This window comes from Rattus norvegicus, chromosome 13 (assembly GCF_036323735.1).
Source record: "Rattus norvegicus strain BN/NHsdMcwi chromosome 13, GRCr8, whole genome shotgun sequence".
Classification (NCBI taxonomy): Eukaryota; Metazoa; Chordata; class Mammalia; order Rodentia; family Muridae; genus Rattus; species Rattus norvegicus.
Genome location: NC_086031.1, coordinates 59,197,504 through 59,224,560, shown reverse-complemented (window position 1 = coordinate 59,224,560; position 27,057 = coordinate 59,197,504). Strand labels below are relative to the sequence as shown.

General features: G+C 36.6%; 2 long non-coding RNA genes across 2 annotated transcripts in view; one reads left to right on the top strand and one right to left on the bottom strand.

The window, feature by feature from the left end:
- The window catches only part of LOC108352547 (uncharacterized), a 209,642-nt gene extending 199,818 nt beyond the window's left edge, over nucleotides 1-9,824 (bottom strand). Inside the window, exon 1 of the long non-coding RNA XR_010057042.1 lies at nucleotides 9,668-9,824. This is a non-coding gene — a long non-coding RNA (uncharacterized LOC108352547). The remainder of the gene's footprint in view (nucleotides 1-9,667) is intronic.
- Nucleotides 9,825-22,687: 12,863 nt separating this feature from the next.
- On the top strand, nucleotides 22,688-25,778 carry LOC108352644 (uncharacterized). Its single transcript, XR_001840994.3, has 2 exons — nucleotides 22,688-22,938; nucleotides 25,522-25,778. It is a non-coding gene; the product is annotated as an uncharacterized LOC108352644 (long non-coding RNA).
- The last annotated feature ends 1,279 nt before the right edge of the window (nucleotides 25,779-27,057 follow it).

The window sequence follows — 27,057 nt, the reverse complement described above, 5'->3', positions numbered from 1 at the left end:
GTCAAAACACCAAATGCACAAAATAAAGAAAGAATATTAAAAGCAGTAAGGGAAAAAGGTCAAGTAACATATAAAGGCAGACCTATCAGAATCACACCAGACTTCTCGCCAGAAACTATGAAGTACTGATGTCCTACAGACCCTAAGAGAACACAAATGCCAGCCCAGGTTACTGTATCCTGCAAAACTCTCAATTAACATAGATGGAGAAACCAAGATATTCCATGACAAAACCAAATTTACACAATATCTTTCTACAAATCCAGCACTACAAAGGATAATAAATGGTAAAACCCAACATAAGGAGGCAAGCTATACCCTAGAAGAAGCAAGAAACTAATCGCCTTGGCAACAAAACAAAGAGAATGAAAGCACACAAACATAACCTCACATCCAAATATGAATATAACAGGAAGCAATAATCACTATTCCTTAATATCTCTCAACATCAATGGCCTCAACTCCCCAATAAAAAGACGTAGATTAAAAAACTGGATACGCAACGAGGACCCTGCATTCTGCTGCCTACAGGAAACACACCTCAGAGACAAAGACAGACATTACCTCAGAGTGAAAGGCTGGAAAACAAATTCCAAGCAAATGGTCAGAAGAAGCAAGCTGGAGTAGCCATTCTAATATCAAATAAAATCAATTTTCAACTAAAAGTCATTAAAAAAGATAAGGAAGGACACTTCATATTCATCAAAGGAAAAATCCACCAAGATGAACTTTCAATCCTAAATATCTATGCCCCAAATACAAGGGCACCTACATATGTAAAAGAAACCTTACTAAAGCTCAAAACACACATTGCACCTCACACAATAATAGTGGGAGATTTCAACACCCCACTCTCATCAACGGACAGATCATGGAAACAGAAATTAAACAGAGATGTAGACAGACTAAGAAAAGTCATGAGCCAAATGGACTTAATGGATATTTATAGAACATTCTATCCTAAAGCAAAAGTATATACCTTCTTCTCAGCTCCTCATGGTACTTTCTCCAAAATTGACCATATAATTGGTCAAAAAACGGGCCTCAACAGGTACAGAAAGATAGAAATAATCCCATACGTGCTATCAGACCACCACGGCCTAAAACTGGTCTTCAATAACAATCAAGGAAGAATGCCCACATATACTTGGAAATTGAACAATGCTCTACTCAATGATAACCTGGTCAAGGAAGAAATAAAGAAAGAAATTAAAACCTTTTTAGAATTTAATGAAAATGAAGGTACAACATACCCAAACTTATGGGACACAATGAAAGCTTGCTAAGAGGAAAACTCACAGCGCTGAGTGCCTGCAGAAAGAAACAGGAAAGAGCATATGTCAGCAGCTTGACAGCACACCTAAAAGCTCTAGAACAAAAAGAAGCAAATACACCCAGGAGGAGTAGAAGGCAGGAAATAATCAAACTCAGAGCAGAAATAAACCAAGTAGAAACAAAAAGGACCATAGAAAGATTCAACAGAACCAAAAGTTGGTTCTTTGAGAAAATCAACAAGATAGATAAACCCTTAGCCAGACTAATGAGAGGACACAGAGAGTGCGTCCAAATTAACAAAATCAGAAATGAAAAGGGAGACATAACAACAGATTCGGAGGAAATTCAAAAAATCATCAGATCTTACTATAAAAACCTATATTCAACAAAACTTGAAAATCTTCAGGAAATGGACAATTTCCTAGACAGATACCAGTTATCGAAGTTATATCAGGAACAGATAAACCAGTTAAACAACCCCATAACTCCTAAGGAAATAGAAGCAGTCATTAAAGGTCTCCCAACCAAAAAGAGCCCAGGTCCAGACGGGTTTAGTGCAGAATTCTATCAGACCTTCATAGAAGACCTCATACCAATATTATCCAAACTATTCCACAAAATTGAAACACATGGATCACTACCGAATACCTTCTATGAAGCCACAATTACTCTTATACCTAAACCACACAGAGACACAACAAAGAAAGAGAACTTCACACCAATTTCCCTTATGAATATCGACGCAAAAATACTCAACAAAATTCTGGCAAACTGAATCCAAGAGCACATCAGAACAATCATCCACCATGACCAAGTAGGCTTCATCCCAGGCATGCAGGGTTGTTTTAATATACGGAAAACCATCAACGTGATCCATTATATAACCAAACTGAAAGAACAAAACCACATGATCATTTCATTAGACGCTGAGAAAGCATTTGACAAAATTCAACACCCCTTCATGATAAAAGTCATGGAAAGAATAGGAATTCAAGGCCCATACCTGAAGATAGTAAAAGCCATATACAGCAAACCAGTTGCTAACATTAAACTAAATGGGGAGAAACTTGAAGCAATCCCACTAAAATCAGGGACTAGACAAGGCTGCCCACTCTCTCCCTACTTATTCAATATAGTTCTTGAAGTTCTAGCCAGAGCAATCAGACAACAAAAGGAGGTCAAGGGGATACAGATCGGAAAAGAAGAAGTCAAAATATCACTATTTGCAGATGATATGATAGTATATTTAAGTGATCCCAAAAGTTCCACCAGAGAACTACTAAAGCTGATAAACAACTTCAGCAAAGTGGCTGGGTACAAAATTAACTCAAATAAATCAGTTGCCTACCTCTATACAAAAGAGAAACAAGCCGAGAAAGAAATTAGGGAAAAGACACCCTTCATAATAGACCCAAATAATATAAAGTACCTCGGTGTGACTTTAACAAAGCAAGTAAAAGATCTGTACAATAAGAACTTCAAGACACTGAAGAAGGAAATTGAAGAAGACCTCAGAAGATGGAAAGATCTCCCATGCTCATGGATTGGCAGGATTAATATAGTAAAAATGGCCATTTTACCAAAAGCAATCTACAGATTCAATGCAATCCCCATCAAAATACCAATCCAATTCTTCAAAGAGTTAGACAGAACAATTTGCAAATTCATCTGGAATAACAAAAAACCCAGGATAGCTAAAGCTATCCTCAACAATAAAAGGACTTCAGGGGGAATCACTATCCCTGAACTCAAGCAGTATTACAGAGCAATAGTGATAAAAACTGCATGGTATTGGTACAGAGACAGGCAGATAGACCAATGGAATAGAATTGAAGACCCAGAAATGAACCCACACAGCTATGGGCACTTGATTTTTGACAAAGGTGCCAAAACCATCCAATGGAAAAAAGATAGCATTTTCAGCAATTGGTGCTGGTTCAACTGGAGGTCAACATGTAGAAGAATGCAGATCGATCCATGCTTATCACCCTGTACAAAGCTTAAGTCCAAGTGGATCAAGGACCTCCACATCAAACCAGACACACTCAAGCTAATAGAAGAAAAACTAGGGAAGCATCTGGAACACATGGGCACTGGAAAAAATTTCCTGAACAAAACACCAATGGCTTACGCTCTAAGATCAAGAATCGACAAATGGGATCTCATAAAACTGCAAAGCTTCTGTAAGGCAAAGGACACTGTAGTTAGGACAAAACGGCAACCAACAGATTGGGAAAAGATCTTTACCAATCCTACAACAGATAGAGGCCTTATATCCAAAATATACAAAGAACTCAAGAAGTTAGACCGCAGGGAGACAAATAACCCTATTAAAAAATGGGGTTCAGAGCTAAACAAAGAATTCACAGCTGAGGAATGCGGAATGGCTGAGAAACACCTAAAGAAATGTTCAACATCTTTAGTCATAAGGGAAATGCAAATCAAAACAACCCTGAGATTTCAACTCACACCAGTGAGAATGGCTAAGATCAAAAACTCAGGTGACAGCAGATGCTGGCGAGGATGTGGAGAAAGAGGAACACTCCTCCATTGTTGGTGGGATTGCATACTGGTACAACCATTCTGGAAATCAGTCTGGAGGTTCCTCTGAAAATTGGACATTGAACTGCCTGATGATCCAGCTGTACCTCTCTTGGGCATATACCCAAAAGATGCCCCAACATATAAAAAAGACACGTGCTCCACTATGTTCATCGCAGCCTTATTTATAATAGCCAGAAGCTGGAAAGAACCCAGATGCCCTTGAACAGAGGAATGGATACAGAAAATGTGGTACATTTACACAATGGAATATTACTCAGCTATCAAAAACAACGACTTTATGAAAGTCGTAGGCAAATGGTTGGAACTGGAAAATATCATCCTGAGTGAGCTAATCTAATCACAGAAAGACATACATGGTATGCACTCATTGATAAGTGGCTATTAGCCCAAATGCTTGAATTACCCTAGATGCCTAGAACAAATGAAACTCAAGACGGATGATCAAAATGTGAATGCTTCACTCCTTCTTTAAAAGGGGAACCAGAATACCCTTGGCAAGGAAGAGAGAGGCAAAGATTAAAACAGAGGCTGAAGGAACACCCATTCAGAGCCTGCCCCACATGTGGCCCATACATATACAGCTACCCAATTAGACAAAATGGATGAAGCAAAGAAGTGCAGACCGACAGGAGCCGGATGTAGATCGCTCCTGAGAGACACAGCCAGAATACAGCAAATACAGAGGCGAATGCCAGCAGCAAACCACTGAACTGAGAATAGGACCCCCGTTGAAGGAATCAGAGAAAGAACTGGAAGAGCTTGAAGGGGCTCGAGACCCCATATGTACAACAATGTCAAGCAACCAGAGCTTCCAGGAACTAAGCCACTACCTAAAGTCTATACATGGACTGACACTGGACTCTGACCTCATAGGTAGTAATGAATATCCTAGTAAGAGCACCAGTGGAAGGGGAAGCCCTGGGTCCTGCTAAGACTGAACCCCCAGTGAACTAGACTGGTGGGGGGAGGGCGGCAATGGGGGGAGGGTTGGGAGGGGAACACCCATAAGGAAAGGGAGGGGGGAGGGGGATGTTTGCCGGGATACCGGGAAAGGGAATAACACTCGAAATGTATATAAGAAATACTCAAGTTAATAAAAAAAAAATGTAAAAAAAAAAAAAAAAAAAAAAAAGAAGTGCCAGGTGAGGATTCTAGATCCAGGCAATGCATTTTACTGGCTGACTTTGTGTCAATTTGATGCAAACTGAAGTTATCACAGAGAAAGGAGCCTCAGTTGAGGAAATGCTTCTATGAGACCCAGCTGTAAGTCATTTTCCCAACTGGTGATCAAGGCGTTCCGGGGTGCGGGGTGCGGGGATGGGGGGTGGGGGGTGAGGGTGGGGGGTGGGGATCCAGCCCATTAGGGGGCTGTACTATCGCTGGGCTGGGAGTCTTGGGTTCTATAAGAGAGAGAGCTGAGCAAGTCAGGGAAAGCAAGCCAGTCAGTAAAAATCTCTCCATGGCCTCCCCATCAGCTCCTGCTTCCAAACCTGAGCTCCAGTCCTGACTTCCTTTGGTGATGAACAGCTGAAATAAACTGAATAAACCCTTTCCTCCCCAACTTGCTTCTTGGTCCTGATGTTTGTGCAGGAAAAGAAAGCCTGCCTAAGACATGAATCTAGTGTACCAAAGAGTATCTGCAGAGTCATGTGCATTGCAGCACTGTTCAGAAAAGCCAAGAAGAAATGGAAGCAACATGTCATCAGCTAAGAAATGGACAGAAAATATGATGAGTACGTGTAGTAGAGTACTATTTAACTAATAAAGAATTATATTGCCATTTGAATCTGTGTAGTTGGTTATAAACATTGTATGTTAATTGAATTATGCCAGACTCCAGAAAATAAGTAAAATCTCAAAATATTAATCACATAGAGGTTGACATAGAATGGTGATTTGCAAAGGCTCCATTTATAGTTTCTTTAGTAAAGGTCAGTAATTTGTTCTTAAATAACTTCCAATAATAAGTATACCTACTGATAAAAATGTATATAATAACTATAAGAGTGATCAGCCTACTGTTTACACCATTCTTCAGAAGTATCTTTTAATATTTTCCATTGTAGATAAATGGTATCTGATCTTATGTTGAAGTCCTTGATCCATTTGCAGTGAGTTCTGTGCAGGGTGGTAGATATGGATCTATCTCCATTCTTCTATTATACAGCCACCCAGTGTGACCAGTGTCTTTTGTTGAAGATGTCCTACCTTCATATGTATTTTTTCTTCTTTATTAAAAGGCAGGTGTCTGTGTCTACAATTATGACTGAGCCTTCGGTTTGATTCCACGGTTTATCATCTCTTCCTTCACACCAGAAAATATGCCATGCTATTTTTATCCCTATAGCTCTGTAGTACAGTTTGAAATCTGGGAACGTGATACCTCCAGGAATTCATCTATTTTTATAATACTGTTTCAGCTATTCTGTGTGTGTATGTGTGCATGTGTGTGTGTGTACATGTGTGTGCATTTCCATATGAAGTTAAGATTATGTTTCTATTTCTGTGAATAATTTTGTTGAATTTTTGCTGGGAATTGCATCGAATGTAAAGATTTCTCATCACAATATTCATTCTGTTTATCTATAGGCAGGTGTATATTTCCAACTTGGCATGACTGCAATCATTTTAGTTGTAACTGCTGTCTTGCCTAAAAGATACCACTGATATGCATGCTACACTCTACATGACAAAATTATTAGATGTCAATCATATGTTTGTGCCAAGCAGCAATGTGGTATATATTCTGATACTTGATATATTATTACTCTGAGAAATAGAGCCAACACATTTGGCCATTTAGTCTCATTTGTCTACTTTATCAATAAATTACTTCCTTTTGCTAAATTCTCCGAGGTTCATCTGTCTTTTTCTTGCCTTAGACACTCTATGGCCAGTGCATGCTTAATAAATTACTTTTTCTGTAGTATTGTATTTGTCCTTTATTTCCTCGGTCACACTGACCTGTGCTTTAGGTAGCCTGTTTCTAGTTGAAATAAAAGATTTTTCTTAATACAATGTTTTTCGAATGTATTAATTTATTTGAATTATCAAGGGAAGCAATCCTTGCCATAGTGATTTTAGTAAATACATCTTGAATTAATCATTAAAAACAAAAGCATCAGACTCTAAAAAATTAACAAGCTAAAAATGTAAGTGCAAAAAGAGTCTCAAATAACACTTTAGCGTTATTTAAGTGAGGTATGTATAGGAAGAAGCAAGGGGTGGATTCAAAGTTTTATTTTTCAGGATCAGTCAGCTATAGAACGCATATGGAACCATCCAGACAGAATGAAAATCTGAGGAGATCTTACCAGGATCATTGCCTGAAACAATCATTTATGTCCTTTTTAATTTTCCACCTCTTAGAAAAGCCAATTGGCTGCATCTTACATCACCTCATTCCCTAATTTGGTTTACCCAACATTGTCTCCTCCACCTCTATGTGTATGTGTGTGTATGTGCACTCACACATTTGGATGGGTATGCTTGCCTTACAATAATGTATGTGCATGCTCAGTTATGAGGATGATGTCAGCAATCATCCTCTATAGCTCTTCCACCTTCTTCAAGGGGGCAGATTTTGTTAAACTCAGTGTTCACTACGATGGCTACTTTTGCTAGCCCAATTATCCCATGTAATTTCAGGGCTGAAATTACAGGCAGGCCTCCATGCCCATCCAATATTTATGTAGTTTTTTGAGAATCATAATTCTGGTCCTCATATTTGTGTGACAAGTGCATTAAACACTAAGCCAGACCCCTAGCCCCCAATCCATACTTTAATGCCCTTAAAAACTTCTACTATAATTAAGTCCAAACTAAATGAAAGAGAAGAATTAGTAATAGAATTAAAAGAATCTGTTAACAAGTCAATGCAATTAAATCAGAATTAAACTATTATTCCTTTTTATCAGTCTGAAAAAAGTGGAACAAGTTGTTGGTGATTTAATGTTGTCAGAGCATTTTTTAACATAGAAATTTACAGGAAAAATGCAGAATGACGATTCAGAATGTACAAGGTGTCTCAAGATCATTTTTTTCATTGAGTTCTTCTCCAAATATTTCAACAGTAAGAGTACTGTTCATTCTATTAAAAAATGAGCACAGGACTGATTCAGGACATTGGTTACTTCCATGAGTCAAAGAGCACGCAACTGTTGGGGTGGATGGATCAATCTATAAAGGTAATATCATCACTCGTCAACAAGATTATTTGGAAAATAAAGTAAAGAAGCCAGGTTCTTCAAAGACAGAGACGCTTCTAAGAAGGTATGAATATTGGAGCCAACAAGAACTATCTTTTATCCTTTATTATGGAGCCCCACGGCCATGTGATCTATGGTTCAAAACTTGATAAAGATACAAGTGAACTGAATGTGCCATCTCAAGGTGCCTTGGCAGGCCAATATATAATGCATGAACATTATATATTGTGTTATCTGTTGCCCAATATTATTTCTCAGCATTTAATATCTTCTCTTCAGTATCACAGACTATACCTCCAGTTCTTGCTTAATATAAAAAGATTCCAGAGTGATGCTCTTTTAGTTTAGGTTGGTTGCTATGGTACAAACTTTGCATACAACTATTGCTAGAACATTCTTTAATTGTGAATGCGATCCATTTTGGTTTATGTTCACAAACTATCCAATAAGTGGTTACAGAAAAGTAGAAACAAATGATACAAAGTTCGTATAGATAAGACGCAATCAATTTAGAAAAAGCAAGTTAGAGAATATTTCTGAAAAGTGTCAAAAGTAATATTTTAGACATCATTACTATTACTGTGTGGTCTGGCTTTATTTTGTAGTTTTTTAATGGCTGGATAAAAGGTAAAGTATCTTTAAAAATAACAGTTCTTAAAATTGTCAAAATATATTTATTAGTTTTGAATTCTACAATAATGACATACTAGTTATTGGATTTATTCAAAATTTCAAAGTAAATTGGTTTTCAAATTTAAGTGGTAAATCATAGTAGACTTAATATACTTTCAGTTGCCTTATGGGTATTGTTGATGGTATCCTCCTTAAAAAAACCAGCTTCTTAAGTAGGGCTTGTTCCCTGGATATGCTGAATTTTATGTAACTAATGTAAATAGAAAGTCGCTTTACATAATCTGTTGGGAACTCTAAATAGATAATTCATAGGGAACTACATAAAAAATCTATTAATTTATTTTCAGTTTATGAACAAAATTTACAGGTAATATGCCAAACATCTACAACATTATATCAAGATATAAAATTGAAATTTGAGCATATAGTTGGGTTACATTACTATCTTCTTCTGCATTGTTCATATTCATAAAAACTGGAATCAATTCTACATAAACACACTGATATAAATCTTGCATAAAGGTCTCATCAGTTAAATTTAAAATTAAACAAAATATTTTTTTAGTATAAATAGTGCACAGGGCACAAGCTATTCCAATAAACATAAACATATACACTTATAATTTTTTTAAATCTGAAATTAAATTTAGTACGGTATCATGTATTTTTATTTGACCTATGTGGCAAGTCTAACTTGAGTTTATAGCAGAAATTTACTATAAAAATGTATTTCTGAGTTATGATAATTAATTTGGCAACATAATGTCAGAACAGTCCATCAATAGACTGTAAGAATCTTCATGGACACTGTGTACAAATTTTCATGATGAAGAAAAAAGTGTCCTACTTGCACTTCAACCCAGAGACCAGATTATTTTTTCTAGCCAGTTTAGTCCCCAGGACTGCCTCAGTCACTATAAATGAAAGGAATTGGCTGTGTCTTCTCCATTCCCCAAGTAGGTGTTTATCACCTTTGTCATCTTTACCTTGTCTCCTAGGGTTTCTTTGCAATGGGCTCCGCTGTTAATGCCAGAAAAACACGAAGAGATTCTGTTGTCATAAAAGTGCTGCAAACATGTTTTATTATACACTGTGGTGATATAGCTAGCTTAAAAAGCAATCTTTCAAACCATCAAGAGAGGAAGGAAGAGCTGCTGAAACTCAGAAAAGATAAAAATAGAAAGTTAAACTGCAGCGGATTCCAACTTCATGCTTTCAACAGCTTCCTTTCTCTCAGAGTTTTAATAGCTTAACTTTAAAGAAATAGTGAGTGGAGGAGAAAAGAAAGGGCTTAACACAATTGTGTCTGTATCTACAAAGAAAATTTAAGGGAAGCAAAAAGGCTAATTAATGAAGGGAAAGGATGGCTGAATAAATAATTCATCTAAACACTATCTGGTCTCATGGCCTTAAAAGTTAATCATAAGACGCAAAAAAAATTATATGTGTTATTGTAAAAGTTTAAAGTAGCCTCTCTCTGTTTCTTTCTCTCTCTCTTTCTTTGTGAGTGTGTCAGAATGTGTGTGTGTGTGTGTGTGTGTGTGTGAGAGAGAGAGAGAGAGAGAGAGAGAGATGTCTGTTTCTTCCTCTCTCTCTTTTTCTTTTAAACAGTGTCTGCTATATCCTGGTCATGCCTTGAATTTTCAAAGCAAGAGGAAATGAGAATGACACATCATATCTTTCTCATTCTTTTTAACTGCCTCAGCCTCTGGAAGTATTCGGTCCTATCAGACAAGGTTTTAGGTGCTGATGAGAGGATGCTCAGATCTTCCTGTTGTTAGGCAGATATTCTACTCACTGCTCTACATCCTCAGTAGGAAGGTTTAATGGTGGTAGCTTTTTTAATATTTTGTCTCATCTAAATTACGTCAACTGACATAATTTTAGTTATAGGAACACAATACAGGAAGATTTTAGGATAAAATAACTACGTGCTACTATTATGGGCACAGCCTTGCAGCCTTAGCTTATCACTTGTGGATTTTTTTGCTTATAGAGCCGAAGAGTTTCAGAGGATTTCAAAAACACTATATTTGCTCCAATACTAAGCATTACTAATTACACATGCATTATGGGACACACTTGTAAAGTGCAATGATGTATGCAAAGTTCTTAAAACAGTGTTGCTTGGTTGGATTTATGTTTAATTAATGCATCTTCCTTGGATGGGTGTACAGGATTTGTGCCTTTGTTCTTCGCTATGCTGCTCTTCAGATATGGCAAAACCACTAAAAGTGAATCTACTACAGGGAAATTATGTCACTAGGGTGGAGGACCAGAGTGGACTAAATGGTAAAGGGGGAAAGCAGCCATGAGAATGTGAATGTGGCTTCTTCTACTTCCTTAATGTTTCTGTCTCTTCTTTCTCTTGTATATCATGTTAGGACCTAAGTAGAAGTCCTCATCAGGACGCAGATACTTTTGCAGTTACCTAAGATGCTTTTCAGTCTCTAGAGATGTCTAATTCAGTCTCTAGAATTAACCTTACTAGTTTATAAAGTATAAAGTAACATCTCTTCTGACATAATTATTGACTATAATAGCATCCATTCCTTCAAGTTTACAGAAGGTCATATGAAGTTTTGGAACTTAGACCTGTTAACAATAGTCAGAGCATTATACCATAAAGAACAGGAAAAGAAATGATATAATTGTACATTTATTCATTCATCAAACTCACACTAAACAGCCATCATATATGTAGCTAGATTTGAGCTAGATTTCCACCCTGGGTAAACTAGATTTGTACTATTACAGCAGGTGCTGCAAATGTAACAGTCAGGCATGTTCAATCTACCATATTACAGCACATTGTCATGAGGCACAGATGTCATGTCTCACACCTGAGTTATGAAACACTAGCAAAAAAGAATCATAATATTTTGAATAAATTTATCCTTTTGTGTTGGGCTATATTCATGGCTGTCCTTGGATGGATAAATGGGCCATAGGCTGGGCATGGCAGATACTTGGGCTAAAAGTTTTACCAAGTCCAGGAAAAAACAGAAAATATGTCATATTTGGCATAAATACTTCTGCTCAGTCTTGAAAGACATTCACATGTTATTCAGAAGAGAAAGGCTATTCAAATGGAGGTTGTGATTTTTAAAATGTAGAAATTGAAAAACAAAACAATAACAAAAAGAATTCAGAATTATTTAGGAGAGAAGAATGGACTGGGTTGCCTGAAAAAGAGACAAAATTATTGATTAATGATCTGCATTAGTGAAAAGGCTTGAGTAAAGGGGACAAAGACTAAACTCCAACTTATGTCACTAAATACATGGCAACATGAGCTAGGGGCCATAATTGTGAAGCACTGAATAGGATCAGGAAACCATGGCTTAATTATCTCCTCACATTCTAGATATCCAATGTTTTTAAATCAAAACCAACCTACTCTATTGATAGCATTTTCTGCCAATACATTAGGTAAATGGTATGTAGATAGATAGATGATAGATAGAGAGATAGATAGAGAGAGAGAGAGAGATGACAGGTAGACAGGTAGACAGATAGACAGATAGACAGATCAAACTTTTTATTATTTAGAAATATACCATGTACGATGTATGGAAAGTTGAAGTTTGCGTCATTCTTTTTAAACTTCACCTACACTGAAAAGAACATAAAATTGTATATGTATGGGGTTACTCAGAAAAGTGAAATACAGAGATATTTCTGGAACATTTACATAAAAACCAGATGAACAGAGAAACGCTCATAAAATGAAATTTAAATGTGGAAATGGGGTCAAAACAATATCCATGGGAAGAGAACGATACTTCGGAAGAGAGTAATAAAGCAACATAAAATATAAATGAGAGAACCAATGCCTTTCCAAATGACTCAACTGACAAGTGTCACTTTCCTTGGGAATTCTAGTACTAAAAAACATAGCATACCCATTTTATAATAACACAATAGTACCTATTTAAATTAGAATTTTTATTGGTGGTATATATTGGATTGGAAGATTAATGTGAAGTCCCAGTTTTCAGTAGCATATAACTTTGGCAGAACATTTAATTTCAAATGGAGGCTGGCATGAGATGACTCTGTCAGACTCTAGTCCTTGCCAAGTTTGACAAACATCTAGTTCAGCTGTTTTGGGCTAAGATACATGCCAAAGCAAAGAGGGTTTTTTTTTGTTTTGTTTTTTATTTTGTTTTGCATTCAATTCCAAACATTTTTCATCATAAAAGTCAAAAATGAATAAATGACTGTTTATTGTGATGACTGTTAATTAATATAAAACAACCCACACAAAAAGTTTAAATGAAAAGTTATTTGATAAACAGTCATGAACAAAAGAGCTAACAAAAAGAATTTAGGTTGTTGTGCCCAGCTCACTTTCACCAAATAATTTTCAAGAGAAATTTAGCACCTTTATGTCTTAGTTTATGTCAATAGTGAAATTAAGAGATTATTATTAAGTTGCATAATCATAATAGTGAAAATATAGCCAGGCAGCTTGCAAACTTAAACATGTAATTTTTACTTTTCAATACTCTAGGATTATAGAACTTAAATTGTATTTTCAACTCTCCAATAGGAACATATATGCAGGCAAAGTACCAATGCACATAAAATAAAACAATAAATAAAACATTAAGAAAAAAGGTAACACAAAGTCCCATAAATTGCATAGATGACTGAATGGTAGCTCAAATTGTCCCTAGGGCCTTCAAAAACATTACAATGACAAAATAAATTTAATTTCATAAACTAAGCAAATGCCTGACACAAAAAAAAATTTATTCAGATAGAGCTAGGCTGCATAATACCACATTATGAAAAAAATCCTGAATTAATGACAATATTTAATTTTCTCACCAACTACAAATATCAAGATTTTCATTGTCATTTAAGCATTTACACAGATTAACAAGTATATTAGAAAATACTTGCCTGATTCTAAACAGTGCTGTAATCATTGACTGGTTATAAAATATGTTTTGAATATTGGTGGCTAAAGTATGACTCTAAGAATATTTGAGATAATATGAAGTACATTCGATTATGATTTGGGCAATTTACATTTTAGTAATCTTATACATTTCGTTCCATGACTCAACATTAAATGTCTGACTGTGTTTTGTCTACGAGTGTACTAAATTCCGGTTGTGCCCATAGGAGCACTGTTAGGTTATTGTCAACACATAAAATATTTTTTGCAATTCAGCTCATTGACCAGGCATGATTATTATCAGACTCACCCTGCCACTGAATTTCTCAGTCATTATTTTAAAACCACAGGCAACAAGTGAATAGGACACAAACAAGCCTCAAATAATCACAGTGGGGTTGTAGGGGAATGACAAGTGTTTTGCATTTCAGTCTATGTGGAGTTCAAAGAGATCAAATCTGTATTTTTGTTGTTCTACTAACAGAATTTCCATAGCAGATTTTAATTGAAGAAGTGGCTTTCCCTTAGTGTTTAATCAAATAAAAGCAGTGTATGACTTAATGTCTTTAGGACAGTAGCCATTTAAGATGTGTAGGTATGTGATAACAGCTTGTCTATCACGGAAGTTATTACAAATATGTAAATGTACCATCCGTAAGAACGGATAGATGCTCCTTTAAGACCTCATTCCAAGTTGAGTTTAAATAATGATTAATGATTATATTTTGTTTAGTATATAGGACACTAATGGATATTTGCTTGCTAGACGGTTTTAATGAACTTGGCCCCATTTAAAAAAAAAAAGCAAAACTCTATTCATGGCAGTAAGTTCAGGATGATTCAACTGAAACTCTTCCTTAAGCCAACTGTATTGCTTGATGCTGCATTGTCTGAGCTCATTTAAAAGTTTACACATGCGCGTTTATATACTGCAGTACTGAGCTTCTTAGCTCCCCAGAATACAGAGCACATTCTGCTCCATCTCATGCACTATATAGATTCCGTCTTTGTTACTCTGGCGTTCATGTATTCATACACTTTTGTAGAATTCTTATTTATACCTTCATAACAAGAACCTCTATATGATCTATCATTTGATATCAGATACATCAAGATCTTAGGAAAATACTCATTGTACATATGTAAGTATAATTTTTTTGAAAATAATATTGAAGATGAAAATATAAAACTGTTAAGAGAGTTAAGATATTTTAATGGGGTTTTATTTGGAAAAATAAGAGATGGATTCTACTTCTCTAGTCTACAATTAGGAATATAGAAAGCAAAGATAATACTAATTTTTACTATGTGTAATTATTAAAGTTGTATTCATTTAGTATTTTTCTTTCATTTAAAAATTTTGGATGTAATGACATCATTTCTTTCTTTCTTTACTCTGTTCAAACCCTTCCATTTACCCCATTTTCCTCTTTCTCAAATTCATGACCTCTTTAATCTTTAGAACATTATGCATTAAAGCATAATACCCAAGTACTCTCTACTTCCCTCCCTGGGATAGATGATACAAGAAACAAAATTTGAAACACTAGCTCCTTTGTAACGTATAGGGCATTTTTATTTAATATGAAATTCATATATTGAAAATGAAATTTTAGAGGACATGAAATAGAAGCCAATATAATGATTACCTTTTATGCGTAAGACCTAGTAAACCCTTCCCTGAAATTAATAGAAAAAATTATAAATTACGTATTTATTTTTATATACTTTTAGCAGAACGGGAATGCATTACTTTAGTTTTCTATGTATCTAAAGTGTTCAAGAAATATTAAATGAAATTTGAAAAACTCTCTGTGCCATTACAAGATATTAACCATTCCCTTCATTAGACATACCCTTCATGCTCAAATTATAGAAAGTCTAAATATTATTTAGTGTACTAGTTTCTTGCATCCTTCCCATTTGTACCTCCTTATTTGCGTGGCAACTTCGTCTAGAGCCCTAGGTCCCATTTTCTGCATTTCCTTAATCAATGTTTTCTTTGAGCAGCATGCTGGCATAGTCACACATCACTGCTGAGGTTCTGCAGCAACATTCTCTTTGTTACGTCTGGCATCCACTTAGTGGCTCTTTCTCACACCCAAAGTAAGACTGTTTCAGTACCGAGTAGTGGGAGACATCTGGTCTTAATAATGTCAGTATCATCCTATAAGACTAATAAGCCATGTAAACATTATGGGTTGGAGACTCAAAAGTGATTTTGACATTTTAGAGTTATCAGTTGATTCCCATTAGCTAAAATTTGACTTAATTTTCTGAGTAATGTCAGGGATATTCTACCCAGAAGTGTAATCATCTACCAAGCTGCTTTTTAATGCTGTTGTTCCTCATTTAGTTTGATTTTTAATCAATTTTCCATTACAAAATTACTTTTACTGAGCTTCCTCAGATAATCAGGATGGAATTGTGATCATAACAAAGAACACTCTCCTCATAAACGATGTCAATAGCTTTTCTGAACCTCAAAGATGCCCCACTCTGTCCTATCTTGAAGTATCTCAGGAACGCTTGGCTCTCTTCAATGTGTTAGTGATGACACCGAGATACTACAGAACTGCTGCCTTATATCCTAATGCATATCTAAATGCAAAGAGGCTATTTTTTTTCTTTAATAAATGCTTCTCTGAAACTAAAGACTCATCACTGGGTAGACAAATTAACATTGAAAAGGAAATTGGAAATGAAACAAAATTACTGGCCTTAATGTGTATTATATTTGGAGGGAGGTATTAGCCAGAGAACAATCATTACCCTGAGAATAAATGTTAAATGGAGATACAACTTCTTTGTAAGTATTATCGAGGGTACAAATTGTCCCATATAAAAGATAGAATTTATAATAATTACACTATTAAAGTATAAAAAGAAATCAAATCAGCAGGGCAGAAAGTTTAAAAAAGAACCAAATTAATCGAAAAGCATGATGAACCATGCTTGGTAATCTAACAACAATTCATTTTTCATATTTTCATCCTGCTCTCTCTATTTCTCGAGCATCAGTCAGCACCTCACAACAGTGTGGGAGCCCTTAAACAAAGCTTTCAGAATGGCAGCATTTATACTTTGGACTCAGTGAATTGCTTCGAGGCTTTGCTGTTTATCTCTTAATCCTTTATTGTTTAATAATCTTCCTTCACAGATGGTGACATTCAAATTATACTTTCCCAATGTAAATAATGCTGAAGAATGCAGATGTAAACCCGAATAAATCAGATTTGTCTGAGGTGCCTGAGACAAGGGAGAAAAGGACACATGGTGAGGCCGGACACATGGTGAGGCCGGGCACATGGTGAGGCCGGGCACATGGTGAGGCCGGGCACATGGTGAGGCCGGGCACATGGTGAGGCCGGGCAAACTTCTTGTTTCATTCCGCTCCTGGTGACTTTTTGATTCCTGGGCAGGTGTGGAGTCATCGGAGCAGATTGTATCTCAGTATTAACTCAATCTTATCAACTGTTTACACTGAGTTAGGAGGGTGTGCTTGTCAACTCATACAATTATGTGACAACGCCGATGGCTGTGGTGCTGGGAGTGGAAGGATAACTGGCTAAACTCTGGTAAGCTATACATTAACATTCAACAAATACCTTTGTGTAAAAACTCAGCTACCTTTTGCTTTCAGGTAGCCCAGGTGACTCCCTTCCCACTTTGCGATGGGGTTTCTCCTCCTGACTCACAGTGCAGCTAAGAAATCTATTATCATTAATTCGCTTGTCATATTCACGTTGTGTGCATAATGGAAGGGTGGAATGCTAAGTAGCTTTTTACAAAATGAAGCGGTACGAGGAATATTTGGCAAGCTTCAAGAACCAATGCAGCTTTAAAAAACTAATCACTCCTAAATGCAGATAACTGGTAAATATCCTAAACGGTATTTACAAAAAAGAATAGGCCTGGCACATCGACCCACATTCCCACTCAGCCAATTCTTTTAAATGTAGTTCAGCTTAATGACCATTGGCAGGTGATTTTTAAAGCTTGTTTAGACTCATATAATGAGTTAAAAGCAGAAAAAGTATTTTCCTTCCATGCCCCAAGCATATTCAGTATGACAACCATGGTACTTTCTCCTCCATATTAATTTTGATTAAAGAACAAAATGTGATGGTAGTAGGAGAATGGTCCAAATATTTGCCTACAAATTTCCAGTTATTTTTATACTGAAGAGCTTATTTTCAAAGGTTCGCTTTATAGAAATAAGCTATATGCCAGCAAGGAATTTTGTGCCCTAATTGGCTAAGACTATCTGGTTAAAAACCTCAATAACCTTCCATAGAGGAATAGGCTGGAAGTGCACAGGTCCATCACAGTATCTCCATCTAAGAGGAAAACTATTACCAAGCAGACAAAATGGCAGAAGTCATACAGGGAAAACAAATAGGTCTCCGGACCACATAGAAGAAAGGATTAGATATCTGATGGTTATGCAAGCCACAATACTAGAGCTTACCTGTAATGTATTATTCCTTGCGGGAGATGTGGGTCTCTTAATGTACATCAAATTTTGGAATTAACCAGTTTGGAGCTTAAGGAATTTTTGACAGCTTCTTTTTAAATTTCATGGCTGATTTTATAATTAGCTAACATAATATAAAATGTGGGCTTCTTACAGGGAGGAAAAGGAAAACTCATTTTGAAAGGGATCCTTCAGCTTGCAACCCCATAAGAACAACAATGCCAACCAACCAGAGCTTCCAGGGACTAAGCCACTACCCAAAGACTATACATGGACTGACCCTGGACTCTGACCCCATAGGTAGCAATGAATATCCTAGTAAGAGCACCAGTGGAAGGGGAAGCCCTTGGTCCTGCCAAGGTTGGACCCCTAGGGAAGGAGAATATGGGGGGGGCAGTAAGAGGGATGTATGGGGGAAATACATGTATGGGGAGGGGATGGGGGCTTATGATCAGAAAACAGGGAAAGGGAATAACATTTGAAATGTAAGTGAAGAAATATATCTAATAAAAAATTTAAAAAAACTGATTCTAAAAAAAAGGGATCCTTCCTAGGATCCTTCCTGAGAAACGTAGCTTCATTTTGCCAACCAAACTCATATGATCTCCAAAGTTATATCTTTTATGTCTCATGTTTATTGTAAATTTCTTGTTTCACCAATGAGCATATGGACACATTATCAGGCTTCAAACCATGTTTAACTAAGTTGGAGAATTGTTGACTAGTAAGTAGAATTTTCATTTTTCTTAAGTGATCGTCAAATTAGTTTTCCAATATTTTAGTCCTACCTGTACTCCAAGAATATACCAAGTGAATCTGATGTTTCATAGTGAGAAAAATTGATTCACAGTGAAAGTCATAGGGTTTTATTTGATCGTTATGACATAATTTATAATCTGTAGCTAACAAATGTTATTTTATGCAATAGAAACTAGTGCTTCTATGTAGGTTTAGATTTTTCAAAACCTCCTTTAATTAGAATTCTTAAATGCTTCAAACCTCTTTCTAGCTCACTGACCAGAGGTAGCAGAGGAAAAAAGTTAATAGAAATTTGGGGGTGTGGGGAAGCAGTTCTTCGGGGTAATTTTAATCTACATTGTCAGGATATCAGCAGTCCAGGCTAAAAGCAAATATCAAACAAGGCTCTGATTGCAGGGGATTTGTTGGAATTGGCAGGGGTCAGCACAAGCAGCAAGAATCAATCAGACTACCACAGGAAGTTCTTTGGTTCGTATCATTCTATGAAATGAAGACCACTGAAGACCAGCGAAGCATCCCAAGGCATAACAATGCAAGAGCTTCCTCTCACTGTCTGTGTGGTTAAATTTATATTACATCACCAGCCCTCTCAGGCATATTTCCAGCAAAACATCATATGCCATCTCATGTGCTTGCTTCAGCAAAACATCCTCCCACAAGACAGCTTCCAGAAAAACATCTCAGGCATAACTGAGTTTCTAAAGAAACCAGAAATTTCCACTTTAAATCTGAGTCATGGACATATACACACAAGGACTCACAGAAATATATACACATATATAATATATATACACATATATAATATATATATATACATGCTATATAATAACAGTAAAAATGTATACTATTGATAAATACTTATAAAATATTTATAAAACATATGCATAATTATGTATTATATACACATTATCTAGATAATTTGAATGATTTTGCAATCAAATTTATATCTTTGTTCAATTTAGTTTACTACTACATTCCTCAAACAAGGTCTACCATGCTGCTTTTTATCTTTGTTGCCATATTATTCACAATAGACAAGTGTGGGAACAATCGCGACATCTGAAAAACAATTTCATTGTTGCCAGAAATGAAATAAAATTCTACTTAGCCTTTAAAAAGGATATTAGCATTTGGTAGGTGAATTAAGTGGGTTCATAAATATAAATCTCACATCAACGCAATTGTGTGTAGTACCTAAATATTCAAACATTCAGATGTAGAAAGGTTAATGGTAGTTACCAGGATCTAGGTTTAAGCATAGTGAATGGATGGCCAAAAATTCCAAACTCTCAGTGAGACAAGAATGGTCACTTCTGGTAACCCACTGTGCTGCAAGGATCACAACACTTCACAAAGGTCAATGTTTGTAATTTTGGTCCTAAGCCTGTAGTAATGTTGGGGTGATGTAGTGTATTGAGAAGGAATTCAGGTAATAGGGTGTTCTTGTAAGGCTTTGGAGTTGGCCTCTTGAAGAGGATACTAAGATCATGAAATCTTAATTCTTTGCTTCCAGCTGCCATGTGCTAAGAAATTTTTGGGCCACACCCTTTCCATTATGTTTTGTACTGTGATATCCATAAATGCTACAGAGCCAAGAGTTATGGGTTAAAACCTTTGAAACCCTGAGACAGAATATCTTCTTATGAATTAATTATCTGAGGTGTGAGGTCACATTAATAAAAAGATGAGAAATTTAAAACAAATACAATTAGCAATTATAGTTTATGCTTCAAATTGCTAAAAGACTAGATTTTGAATGTTCCTAGCACAATAGGTAAGTATAGGAGATAATGTACATATTAACTTGCCAGACCAATTCATTGTATAGTAGTTACATGGACTGTGCATAGTATTAAATCGTATGGATACACAGTTATTAGCTTTCAAGTAAGCTTTAAAGAAAAAAAGTGAGATGAAATTTAATAGTGAAACAATTCTACACTGACTAATTTAAAATCAAGCCAACAACTTTCCTGACTTCACAAAATTCTCGTCTTTTAATCTAGTACTTAGCATTGCTAAAATCATGGCAGAGACCCCAAACACTCTGAGGAAAAGAGGGTTCAGAGAATAAAATATCAAACTGATTCTTTCCAAGACATTTTCAAACTAGGATGCTTATAAAGTTAAACTCAACAGGGAGAAACATCCAAGAAGAATTTTAATTATGCCAATATGCAATAACCTTTTCTGAGAGCAAAATCTATTTTTACAACTTTTTTCCCAAGCAATTCGATGTTAACTATTTCTTACTAAATTTTATTTATAGAATTTCAATAACCTTTACTATTGCCATCACTTATTAAGTAAAATTTCTGTAAGTGAAGTCTGAAATATGGTTACTCTCTGCATGATTTATTTAAACTTTGTTTTCCGGTGACATGGACCCGGCATTCAGAATCTGTCAGGATAGATGGGTAGGCCCAGCTGTACATTTAGCTGGTCTAGACTTAGCTTGGGGGAAATAGGTATTCTATAGCATATAGCATATTCTATAGCATACCATTGAACATTTGGGAGCTACTGTAGCAGACAGATTTACTATCAAAGGAATCTGATATGGTTGACATGATCTAAATATCAGAATCATCAATCAAATGTGGACTTCACTTTGAATCTTGAAAACTCAATGTTTCTGGTAACAATTAACGTCATATTTTATAAATTAGGACTTCCAGAGGAATCAGAGGAATTTGTTAGCAAGGAGTAAGTTGCAAAGGGAATGCAGGCTATGTCTTTTCCTGGGATTTATTCCTGTATTTAAGTAAACAGTGAGTCACATGCAACATTATGCACAATGGCTCTGAGTTTGGTGGAACTTTTTCTAGATTAACGGCAACAACTCTGCATGAAGTAGGTGATAATTTTAATTTGAAAAATCTGTGGAAGCCCCTCCCTATGTTGCCCAACATCTCACTAACAATTGGTTAATAGCAGAGGTGCTGTTGATCCAGAAGACTGGACACTGTTAAGTTTATTTTCATTTGAAGATTGGTATCAAAAAGAAGTTGAAGAAATCTGGGAACTGCTAAGAATAGGACCACTTGAGACTGATCACTCAAACTTCATTTGATGGGAGAATTGTTTTTCCAGACCATTATACTGGAATGATATCATTGCTTGGAGCCTTTTATCTGAAGTCAGTGACAAATTGGAAATTTCAGCACAATCAGAGGAATTAACTACCAAAAAGTAAGTTGCAAAAGGAGTGCAGGCTAATTCTTTTCCTGGGAATTATTAACATATGTAAATAAGCAGCAGGTCAGTGGTAACCTTTATACATAATGGCTCTGGGCTTGGTGAAACATTTCTTGGATTAAGGGCCACAATTGTTAAAAACATCACTCTTATTTTCTGACATTGTCTATCTGTAAAGGGGGAGAAAGGAAGAAAAGAGTAGGAACTGTCTTTTCATGTGTTTTATTTCATGGAAGGCAACCAGTCCTTATGGAGTTAGCCGATACTCAGTTCTCCAACTACAGGCAGGCCTGTGTACACACAACTATATACCTGTCTTTGTGGGTTCCTCCGAACATCCAGAAAAGCCTCCACAATTAACAGATGAAGTGGAATCTTCTGTTTCTCTGGAAAGTCAGTTATGTTAAAAGATGGTTTGCTGGGGCACACAGGTGAAAGGATGTTTTGCTAAAGCAGACTCATAAAAGAGTGTTTTCCCGAAGCAGACACAGGTGAAAGGATGTTTTGCTGTAGTAAACATGTGAAGTTAACAAGAAATGTAAATATTACCCAACAGATGGTGGGTGACACGGGATGATGCTAGTATACTTTGTCATTCCTTACTGGTCATTGTTTGTTGTGACTTCATAGAAAAAGCATAAAACTTCCGGTGGTCTCCTGGAAGCTTTCTGCCACTTCCTCTAACTCAGGGCAACTGGCAGAGTGAATTGGATTTCTCTGCCTATGTGTCAGGAGCCCTTTTTGCCTGTTTCTGTGATAGCCTTCCTGTCAGGCAGTCAAACATGTCAGGTTCTTGCGGCAGATTTCCTGGTCTGCTGAGGGGATATACTTGAGGCTCAAGGCTCGATTGCGAACATTCTACTAATCTTGGTGAAGGAAACAAGGAGGCCTCCGAATGGGACTAGCTATCTTATGTACGTGAGCCATTTTCTCTGCTGGCTTGTGACTTTGTTTCACGTCGCACTGTAAAGGATAAGAGACCTGTGAGGGGCTGCTGCAGTAGGTGCAGGACAGCCCTCCCAATTTCTAAATCTTGTCTCTGAGTCTTCTTTCCATCTTTCCATTATCATCCTCACTTCCAGCTCAGAGGAATGTTTACTACCTTTGTACAGGCGGGCCCAGTACAAATATGTCACCTGATAAAGACTCATTTGGAGGCTTGCTAAGATTAACTCAAGTGTTATTTTGCTGAGGCAAGACCCATGGGAGGACATGTGGTATTTGGAAGGGAGTATAAATAGGACTCAATGGAGAGCGAAGGTTGGCTTGCACAGCTTTGCAAAACTTCATTGGTCTTAATTCTTCATCTTCACTATCATGGAGGACTGGCTGTGTCTCCTGGGTCATGACACCACTGCTGATTCGCATCCACCATCCTGACACTACTGAACTGAACTGCTGATATCTTGAGAATGCAGATTGGATTTGCTCCAAAGAACTATTTCTAAACAGGCCCACTTCCCCTGAATCCTAATAACCTTTCTTTTCTACTACCTCAGCTGGGCTAGAAGGGAGGTTAAAGCATTTAAGAACCCTTATTAAAAGTAGGTTTTGAAAGTTCTACACCTATATACAGTGAGGTGTTTTGTACTGATAGCTGGAGCCCAATAACCTATCTTGGTATCTGGGTAGGGACAGCCACAGACTACATTGCTATGATGTGCATTCCACCTAGGAGCCAAACCTTAATTTTTTTTGGCTTTTACTCTATTATTATTATTATTATTATTATTATTATTATTATTATTATTATTAATTATTCCATTCATATACATGTCAAATAATCTTCCTCTTCCAGGTTAACTACCACAAATCCCCCATCCCAACCTGCCTTCTCTCCCGCTTCCCTTTGCCTCTATAAGGGTGTTCCCCCCACACACATCCTCACTGCTCACGGTTCACCATTCCCACATCCCCATATACTGGAGTATCAAACATCCACTTTGTGGAGTCTTAAATTTCCTTGAAAATGACTTTAGGAGCCATTGTCTCTAGGTAAAGTCTGTGCAACTAAGCAAAGAAACAAACAGCTGGAGACACTCTAAGGGCATAGCCCTTAGAGATATGTAAAGACAGGTAATTGGCAACGGGTTTAAATGTATGGCACTGTATTTCCTTGAAAAAATAATTACTTTTTCTCCTATGTAAGTTAAATTGCAGTGTTCCTGCATGCATACAAACATGCATGTGGACATGCATGCATACACAAACATATACACAGCAAATGACTTTTGACTTAATTTGCAGATAAGTAAATATATTTCTTATTCTATAGTGGGCCTTAAGTGTAATCAGATAATGATTGATTCTGCCATTATTGTACCAGTAAGCAGAACTAGCCTGGCAGGTCTATCCTATATAGTACAATATAATATCAATAGCTAGTTAATACCATTGATAACTGCTTTTCAGTGATGGCCTTCACAATTCCTTACAGCAAAATAAACCATCAGAGTAGCCAGCAGAATGTAAGCTTCTCCCTTGTTTCATTTGATTTCTCTATGTTCTGAATCAAGAGTGTGGGATATCTTTAGCAATAAGATGTGGCCCTCTGGTTCTAAAGAGTGACCAAGACAAAGAAGAATGGCCTGTATTGTGTTGTGTGACCCTAGGAACTTCTTGGCTCACATTATTCAGAGAGAACTCCTATCCTTGGCACTGGGGTTTCATTTAAAAGCCCATGACATTTGGTAGCAGCGTACCATATTTTTAAATTATATTTTTACTTCTTTTTTAAAAATAATTCCATCTTTACTTAGCTTATATAATAGTGTGTTTTTCATGTAACTTTCCCCCAAACATATGTGACTTTTTCACAAGTGTCAGATAGGCTTAACCTTTGCCCTTCCCTCATTCTCCTGCTCTGACTCATATATAAATCTTTACACCCTTATTATTTTCCTACTCTACATTTATATCACATGTTTTTTGCTATTTATCCCTATTTAGACCTCATAATATGCTCTAAACATACTTCTCAGGGCTCTTTCCATGTTTCCTAGCCTCTGTTGTATCTCAGTGCACTGAAACACAGAAATGTGAAACATCTATTTTAAGATACACAGATGACTGAGTATATACAGCCTTTATTGAATCACACTATAGAGCGAGCCATACAAGTTATGTTCTGCATTTACCATTTATAAAACTTTCAATGAATAATACACCTCAATTAGAACTTTCTCCTGCGCTATGCTGTTTTGATTGCATCTATTGGAGCATATTTTATATTTCCATTGATCTAATGGTAAAACTATTCAGGCTTTCATCTTCTAGGAAGTTTTATTCAACTTTTAAATAGGTAACTTGTTTTCTATTGTATGAAAATATCAAAAATAAAATCGAGGCTTAAAGGTTAAAAAGTCCTCTTTCTGCAAAGTTAGCTGGAGATGTACTACCTGTGTAGAGTTTGTAGGAGTCAGCTGTGCTCGATTTACACTTGTACCTTCATTTCCAAAAGACTAGAATAATGAAAGACTCTATTATCTATTGTTCAGACTTTGCCTCTCCTGTGCAGGTGAAGTTCAAGATTGAATTGCCGCAGTCTCTACCCGGAAGCTATTCAAGGCCAACAGAACCAAGCCTCTGCATAAGCCAGCTCTCTTCACACACAGTGATCGACATCCAATGAATATCTGCCCACTCTAAATCCAAGAAGGCCTATGCTGCAGCTTGAATGACCTTCAAGCCTCAGCTGAAACACAGATACACTGGGGTCACATAATGAGAACACAGTCAACTTTTCTGAGAAGGATAAGTGCCTCATGTCTTGTCTGTTTTCCTTGAGTTTTGTCTTTGTTGTTAGTCTGAATTACCCACTTCTTTTTCAAAACTGATCACATGTAATATTCTATGAGGAAGGCATCAGAAATCTCTACCTTCTGTCTGAAACCCACAAACTCAAACTGCCTTCTAAAGGCCTGTTTATGTGAATGAGCAAAAGCTACTCTTAACCTAAACTTCCATTTCAGTAAATAGCTGTGAATGCAATGACCCCTGGCAGTTAGAGATCCTGAGGTAAAAGGATGGCTGAGTCCTTAGCTCTAAACAGAACATTTATGCAACTCCCTCAAAAGCTCAGGACACACTGTAGAAGAGAAAATTGAAAGGATGTAAAGAGACAGAAGGCAGGGAGAAGGTCTATGAAATGTCATCTTGTGGTCATGACACAGAGATTACAATCACAAACTCGCAGCAGCTGAATTTACCTTCAGTGCACCAGCAGAAGACTGACCACTGAGCCAACAGCCAGCCATGGATGAAGAGAGTGTTCATGGGAACCCACCTTTCCCTATGGAATTATTGGCTATGGATGACTTCTGAGGGAGGAGTGGTTATGGTGTTCAGTTGTGTATCCACTACTCAACTAATCAGGATTTAATGAATAGTTTGAAAGCAATGATTGTATGTGTTTGGGTTAAACCCATGGGGCCAGCAGAACAAAAAACAATTATGAATGTAAGAAAAGGATTTGTAGAGAGAAGAGACAGTTGTCAGTGGTGTAACATATGTCAGACAGAATACAGAAATAGCTACCAGAATGCATTATATAATACATATCATTGAACTAATTCATTTAATAAAAAATTAGGAATATGTTCTCTTTGTTGACCCTTCCTTGGTTGTGCAATAGTTTTCATCTCTTTTTCTCATTCTCTTTGTTCTGTCTCTCTTCCTTTCTTTCTTTGTCTTTCTGTTGTTTTGAAATATTATCATCTAATGAACCTCCATGAGTGACTTCAAGCCACCAGGTTACAGGCACTTCCAATATCGTTAATCTTCTTCAGCCTATCTGCTGAAGCATTTGGCCTTCACTGTGGCAGGCTGTGTAGGGAGCTTTCCCTTCCTAGAACTGTGTAGTAAGCCGATTGTACAACACCAATGGTGAGAACAGCACATCTTGTTTTTTTGCAGCATTAACCACTGTCTGCTCAATAACCAATATCCACAATTTACCCAGGTTGACAGTTGGGGAGAAGCTATGGTTCCTCTTTAAGTGGTACTGCCTCTTACTGACTTTCCCCAAGTAACTT